We start from the raw sequence: 8,372 nt of genomic DNA on the forward strand, positions 1-8,372 counted from the left end.
AACCCTGAAACACCAAAAAAGTTCAAACAACAATTTAGAAAAATGGTCAAGATTGGCCAAACCCGCGCAACCCGTTTATTAAAATGGCCGGGTTCAAATTGAATTGTTTATAAACTAGTCGACTCTTTCAAAACCGAAACTCGGTTTAAACCAGGGTGGGGATGACCCATTTTGTCATCCCTAATCGAGAGAAAGATATAGTGTGAAAGAAGGGGCAGCGGATTTTTTCTTAAAATTATAATTTGTCATTGAAAATCATAATGATTGCATAATTGCCAGAGTCTCTAAACAATACCTCACTTATAAGTACCTAAAAGATGTTTCAAATGGTTCTCCAAATCCACTTTTCTAGTTATAAAAAACAGTGGTTAAAATGGTTCCCCTTTTTTTTTTTTTACAATAAGTAAATTTCTTTGTCCAAGCCAAACACTACTATTGTTATTCAAGTGCTTATTTTAAATGATAAACCTCCATTTTGGAACACTTAAAAAAAGTGTTCATAGCACTTATAATTTAAAATAAACACTTTTACCAAAAAAAAAAAAAAAAGTGATGTTTAACTTATACCATAATACGTATTTATTGTAAAGTGCTTTTCTTTTTTCACAACTTCTTAAGTGAATTTTGAGAAGTAATGGAAGATAATTTTTTGGCCATTTATAAATGAAACTTTTCATAGACAAAGTTATTTTATAAATATAATAAATTTTAGTGATAATTTTGTAAATTAAAAAGTATATTAGGAAATAATCATATATTATTTTATTATATGTTACTACATGTTAATTATTGGTGAAATATAATTCAATTCTAGAATGAAGAAGACAAAGAACCATCTATTAATTGAAATTAATTAAACAAATTAAAATATTAATTTATTTTAGTATAAATTAATGTGGCAATCTTATGTTATAAATATGCAAAAGAACAAGATTATTGTTAATTAAAAAAAAATAGTATTAAATTATCTTTACTCAATAAAAATATTTAAATTTTAATTAAAAATAACAATTAATATAATAATTAATTAAATTATAAATCATGAAATGTTAATTATTAATTTAAAATATATTAAAGAATAATCATATTTTTTTATTGTATATTATAATATATTAATTATTGATGAAATATAAATCAATTCTAGAAGGAATAAAAAGAACCATCTATAGCTTAAATCAATATTAAATATGATAATTTTTAATTTATTATTTAATATGTTGTAAGTCTACATTAGTAACAAGATTATTTCTAAATAAAAATATTATTATTATTATTATTATTATTATTATTTTATGTTGACTTTGGTACAATCCCAAGAGGGGGGGTGAATTAGAGATTTAAAAATTCTTCCTAGGTTTATCTAAGTCAGCAGTAGTAATGCACAACTTAAGGGCAGTCTAAATATGTATGAAGTTGTAGAGATGATAAATCGATCTATTTTCAGCACATGCAACACAATTCCAATATCTCTCAATCAAATATAATTACGTGTCAATCAGATCAAATTACTATGGCTGACTTCAACCTTAACACACTCTCCTTATGGGGCGGAGAATTCCCACCTTAGGCCACGTCTGGATTATAATCAAATAAACTTTTTCGTACAAGTAAAGGTGCTTCTAACACAAGAAGATTTGTACAACAATATGATCTGAATATGTGCACTCACAGATGATATAAATTTAATGATCAAGTGAGATCTAATATGTGAACTCTCTAAGATGTGCGAGTGTATGTTTATGAGAGAGTACAACCTTTAATACAAGATGTTATATTCAATGAACAAACAATCAAAGGAAGTTTAACACAACCCAAATCAAATATCTCAAAGATGTTCTAAATGTAAAGCACAATAAATATTCTGGATTGAGACTTGCAAAAACAATATCAAAGATTATATGCAAACTTTCAAGTCTTACAATTTGAATTCCAAGACTAGCAAGTCAAGAACAAGATCTTCTCAATCAAATATTTATATATGAAATATTGTGGGAAAGATCAAACAAGTAAGAACTCTCAAAAATAGATTTTCAAAACGTATGAATATGTGAGAGTATTTGCAAAGAGAGTGATTTGAAAATGCACTAAACTCTCTATTTCAAAAAGATGTTTTCAAGTAAGTATCAAAGAGAGTATTGAAAAAATGTACTTGGAATGTAAAGAATATAGTAAAAGAAGTGTAAAAATTTTAGCACTTTTTTGCTAGTCCACTCTTAATTGAGTCAAATGAGAGGTATATATAGGGTGCCCTTGTTTTTTGACCGTTTGGGACTTGTTGGGAATATTTAAAAATGTTTAATTGTAATTTAACCCAATTTACCCCTAATTACTACAGTCAAAATTAGGGCAACCCAAGAGATTCAGTCGCTCGGTCCTAGGGTTGGTTGTCTGAACAAACACAGATAGGAAAGTTAAGTTTTGAACTTTGGGTGCCCGGGGAAAGGTTCGGGTGGCTGAGTCAAGGAGATTTTCCAAGCTGCTCGAGGTTCGGTAGCTCGGTTCACAGTTCGTTCTGCCGAGCATGACAATTTGGTGGCTCGGGGTATTTTTGAACTGAGTATTCGGGTGCCCAGGGAAGGTGAAAAGTGACATCCCTTAGGTTCGGTCGACCGTGAATAGTGCGTTCGGGCTGGTTGCTCGAGCCAAGTCAACCTTTTGACTCTTTAACTATTTGGTCGACCAAAGCATTTTCAACGCACAAGGTTTAGTTGCCTGAAGTCTTTTGAAACTTAACAACTAGGCCTATTTTTGAGAAAAGTTTCCCCTGTTTGCATAATTATAATCTGTAGAATAGAGGGGATTTGTGCAAGTGATGTGTAGAGACCTATGGTCAGTCTACAACCTAAACTTTTTAATTTAGACTAAAAACCTTGCATCGTTTCTATGATCATTGATTTTCCTATGGTCATTTGAGCTTATAGTCCTACCATGCATGCAATGTATTAATTATTAAAGACCGACAATTATTATAGACTCAAAATGATTAAAATACATTTACAAATAAAGAGAACAAGTTTTCTTCTTTGCTTTCATATTCTCATGGAATATGCTAGGAGTATGTGCTTGTTTAAGGTTTTTCTAACTTTCACTTCACTTTCATGTATGTGATTTGAATGATTAATTTGTTCAAGTACTTACGCACACACATTAGTAATATGCGGTTTGTCATTATCAAAATCAGGAATTGGATTCAAAAAGTTAACATTTTAGTTTGTAAAAAATATTTAAATATTAATTAAAAATAATTAACAAAAGTATCAATTAAAATTTTAATTAGTGAATATTAATATTTTTATTTCAAATATATTAAAGTAACCATATATTATTTTATTATGTACTATGTCATATTATTTATCAATGAATTAAAATTCAATTATGGAACAAATAAAAACCATCTATTAATTTAAACTAACAATAACTAAATTAAAACTTTTAATTTAATTAATAATCTAATTTTAACATAAACTAATATAATAGTTATATTTTATAAATATACATTAATAACAAGAGGTGGGTATGAGTGTTCTAAAAGTCAAATACAAAGGAAGGTTTGTGAAATTTTCTAAATTTCATACAAGATTTACATATTTTTGCTAAATTTGGAAAAGATCTTTAGGATTTTTGAAATTTCATGATGTTAGGATCTTTTACATTAAAACTTAAAAGCATTGAAAGTTAATTTTAAAAAATATCAAAAGAATAAGCTATATATAATTTTTTTCTCCAAAGTAATTGCCGATAAAATTTAATGTGACTAATAATAAGCTTAAAAATATGACAACAATTTCTTTATTTGTCATTGGAAAGTTAAGAAGAATTATCCTGTTATCTGTGTAAATAATTTTCATGAAAAATAATGATCTAAAAGATAAAAAAAAAAATAATTAATGTTAGTTTTTTTTTAAAAAAAAAATAAAATAGTTTCAAGAAAAATTTACAGATAAATTCATGTGCAAATTAAATGTACATCGTTACTAATAAATTTAACAATATGATAAGGCATATCTTATTTACTACTACTAATAAATTATTCCTTGAAGGGAAATTATTATTGTTCACACAAAATTTTTTTGAAGAATTATTATCTGAATTTGCTTAATTAACTTACCAAAAAAAAAAGAAAAAAAAATCTACAAGATGACATATTAATGATATCATATAAAAGACCCAATAAAGTGGTGATACTTAGGGGTGAGCATAATTCAGAGAAAACTGAATTAACCGACCGAAATTGGTCGGTTCGGTTAAAAAATTCGGTTCGGTCGGTTCGGTTATGCTTTCTAATATTTCGGTTAATCAAGTTTCGATTCGGTTAATGGAGAATATTAATTCGGTTAACTGATTAACCAATTTATAAATTAATTAAATTTTAAATATAAATTAGTAAATTAAAATCCGATTACTCATTCCCTCTCATACTCTTAGTCTCACACCACTGCTCTCAGTCTCAGAAGTCAGAACTCATAAGGCCCTCACTGTCTTTCTCTCGCTCACCTGAGCTCGGTCCTCTGCACCACCAGGCACCATCTTCACGCGATGCCTTCGTCTGTGTCCATCGCCATCACTATGGCCATCGCCGGCCATCATCACCAACACAGTCACTGCTCTCTGAAGTCGGAAGCCCTCATTGAGTCACTGCCTCTCTCTCGCTCACCCGAGCTCACTGCTCCGCACCACCATCTTTACGTGATGCCATCGTCGTCGCCACTGCCAGCCATTGTCACCAGCAGGTCCAGCACACAAGCTCCGTATCATTCTCATTTTTCTTCTCTCGTGCACAGACCAGCTCACCGAGAACCACCCCGGACTCCTCATCGGCGTCAAGCTCACCCGAGTACACCTTCCTGACTTCCCCCTTCCCTTGTTCTGGATACACCTTCCTGGATTCCCCCTTCCCTCATTTCTCGGTTAAATTAGGTTAACCGAATTACCCGAAAAATAAATTCGGTTGGGTTCGGTCGGTTCGGTTAACACTATTCTTTAACCGAAATTTTCGGTTAAAGCGGTTAATTAACCGAATTTAACCGAACCGACTGTTTGCTCACCCCTAGTGATACTTATACTTTTTTCATTAATGGTCCAATAAAATTTTAAAGTTTAAGGTAAAAGATATTCACCTCCGACAAAAAGACAGAAATCTTCTTTTAAAATTTTAAAATGTCACAAACATTCTCTGAGATTAAAAAAAAAAAATCATAAACCTTCCTTAAATTAGTCAGAAAGGGACAAATATCCACTCAAAAACTTATTTTTCTACAAAATATAACAGAAGGCATATGTATTTTTGACAAATTTAAGGGGAGATTCTTAACATTTTAAAAACTTCTGAAAATGTCCATAAAAATTTTGAAATTTTAAAAGAAGCTATCATTTTTTCACCAAATTTTGTGAGAGAGTAGTGCCAGTTTAATAAAAAATTGTAAAAATTACTTCAAAAATCAGTATTGACATGTGAAAGTAGGGCAATGATTTTTTAAACTTTTTGCTTGATTGGCATGTTGATGGGGGAAAAAAAAAAGCAAAGAGTTATAATTGTCTCTCTTTCTTTTGTGTCTTAATAAAATTTTCTATAGTAGGAATGAAGTGGTGGTTGTCTGTTAATAAAGGCTCCAATATCCAAATTGCCTGTTCCATTCTTCCCCTCTCTGTTTGGTTTCCTTTGTTTGTTGCTTTGCAAGAGGGCAATGAATATCCCAGCAGACCCAGACTGCATTTACAGCTCACCCAGCTCTGTTCTCAGTTTCCAGCCTCATGTCTTTTGCTCTCTTCATAATTCACTCCCTCAACCTTTTATCAGAATCACACAGCCTTTCCTCTCCCATAATGTCTTCTCAGATCTCATCAGATTCACTCCCAAAACCCCTCCTGGGCCCACAACCCCATGTCACGTGCCTAATGGCTTGACCCACGTGACCCAATTGCCTCTAGACTAACAGTGCGCAGCACGCGCTGCCTGAGACTGGGCTGTGCCTTGCCCATTCTATGACACAAGTACTTTCTAAAATTTCCTTATGTCTTACGAAAAATTCACTTTGGTTGTTAAGATTATTGGATTCCAACATTTATTTTCTTTTTTTGGGTTCATGCTTGATAACAAATTTATAATTATTTTAATTTAAAATGCTATATTTTATAATTCATTTTATTTTGTACATATACTATTTGTGCATCTCTATTTTTATAAGTAATAAATGTGTAAACTTAAATTATATTTTACTTAGAATACATACTTGTGTTCTATGTGTAAATTTAATAGTTTTAATAAATTTTAAAATCTGTTTACATATAAATGGATGATTTTGGGATTTCATTTAACTTGATCTACTCCTATATATGGAGAGATTTTAGATTTAAAATTGTATCAAATTTGAATAAAATAGATCTAAAAAATCTATTTCCATGATTGGTTTGGAACCACCTTGTGCTGACTAGTCCAAGCAGAACACTGATGGGGCTGCTGCCCTTGAAGTAGTGGATTGGCTTGTCTCTCTTAACTCATCGAGTAGTAATTATCTCAAAATGAAGATTTGTTCGTAAAGTTTAACCGTATAATGTTTTAAGTCTGAAATTCATACTCCTAAATACTACCTAAATGTTTATTTTAATTTCAATCTTTGTACAATACTCAAGTTTAAATGCATAGATGAGTTGTGTTTGCTTAATAATGAGGTGTAATGTAAATGGACATATCCTTTCATGTCACATCCCGAACCCGAAAATGGGACCCGAGGGTGAAAATATATTCTAACCTATCCCTGTATCATACAAATCATCACAGATATAGTACAAATGATGAGGGTCCGACCCCGTGGGCTTCTCAAGCACCCTAAACACATCCAATCATAATCATATACGCAGCGGAAAAAGTCATTTTATATCAACATATGCAGTATCATACCAAAATCTATACAAGAACAGAACATGACTCTAATAAAACGTACAAACTAGGTGCCTAAATATAACTCAAAATGGCAACCCAACAAAATTACAGTCCTAACACTTACCCAAGCGCTAACGTAGTACACTGACCACTACGCTCCCTACACCAGGACGCTAGTTCCGGTTACCCGAAGGACCTATAAATATGTACGTATAGTAAGGGTAAGACACCTCTCAGTAAGGAAGAACACAAATTATATCGGTGTGTGGCATTTAAGTATTATCATGATACAACATACACGCAGTTAAATGTATTCCAGTACTAATTTACACAGTGCATACACGCACACATATGACGACCATTTATACGCAGTCCCGTCACAATACATACACATGATCAGTAATCCTCAGTGTCGTCACACTCTTTGGCCCGAAACCGGCCCGCGACATACAGCATTGGCCAATAGCCAACCAGCGAACACGGCGCCACCGGCACATGGCTAGTCCCCGACTCCCATGGCATTGTACCAGGGCTAAATTGGTAGATCCACACCCTTCACCTTGATCTGCCGGAATAGACTTACGCCCTCGGATATAGAGTTAGACACTCTTACCTACATGGCAGACGATAATATGCCATCGGATATAGAGCCGGACACTCTCAGTACCTAGGACAATTTCGGAACCGCGTTCCTACTAGCATTTCAACATATCACACACACATGCATGCTCATATAACCAAACAAACCACACTCATTTGGTAATCTAAATCATGATTTTCCAAACAAATACAGTTTAAACAAAGTCAAGGCATGACCATCCCATTATCACAGTATAAATTACACATATACTCGATTTTCAACAAAACCCGGGATTTAGCTCGTCGCCCAATTTTTCCTAAAACTGTAATAATGAAAAACTCATAGTTTTACCCATTAGATCCCCCCAAATGAGTAGCCAAAACACACACAAGACCGTGAACCACAGTTCCACCGAATCCGATTTCAAAAATAACCAATATAAACATAGTTCCTCTTACCTTAACCCTGTAAGTAAATCCCGAACTCCAAGGTCCCTAAACAGGGAATCAAGTTCCAAAACCTACAAATCACAGTACAGAATATGTTCACAAGACAGTTACCTACAAATCTATGGGATCAGAATTGAAAACCGAGCCTTACCTTGATTTTACGCCGAAACTCAAAAATCTCTGAAACGAGATTCCGATCTGTAGAAGTTGTAAAGAATCATTCCACGATCCTCGTGATAGCTTCCGTTTTTCGATTCCTTCAACGATCGGCGAAAAATTCTAGAGAGAAGGAGTAGGGAGAGGTTTAGAGAGAGAGAGAGAGAGAGATAAAAAATCTAAGTTTGCTTAATTTGGAAGAAATGAGAATTTTCTTTTATAGCCCTTTGACTCGGAAAATTTTCAATTTTGCACCTCTCTTAATAGTTAAACCCTATTTTTCATATTTCGGGTTCTTACAAATATA

General features: G+C 32.7%; 1 long non-coding RNA gene across 1 annotated transcript; it reads right to left on the reverse strand.

The window, feature by feature from the left end:
• Positions 1-6,852: 6,852 nt before the first annotated feature.
• Positions 6,853-8,256, reverse strand: LOC131167331 (uncharacterized). The gene is made up of 3 exons (XR_009140098.1): positions 8,061-8,256; positions 7,919-7,980; positions 6,853-7,076 (listed from the first exon to the last, which is right to left on the reverse strand). It is a non-coding gene; the product is annotated as an uncharacterized LOC131167331 (long non-coding RNA).
• Between the last annotated feature and the right edge of the window lie 116 nt (positions 8,257-8,372).

Source organism: Malania oleifera, chromosome 1 (assembly GCF_029873635.1).
Source record: "Malania oleifera isolate guangnan ecotype guangnan chromosome 1, ASM2987363v1, whole genome shotgun sequence".
Lineage (NCBI taxonomy): Eukaryota > Viridiplantae > Streptophyta > Magnoliopsida > Santalales > Ximeniaceae > Malania > Malania oleifera.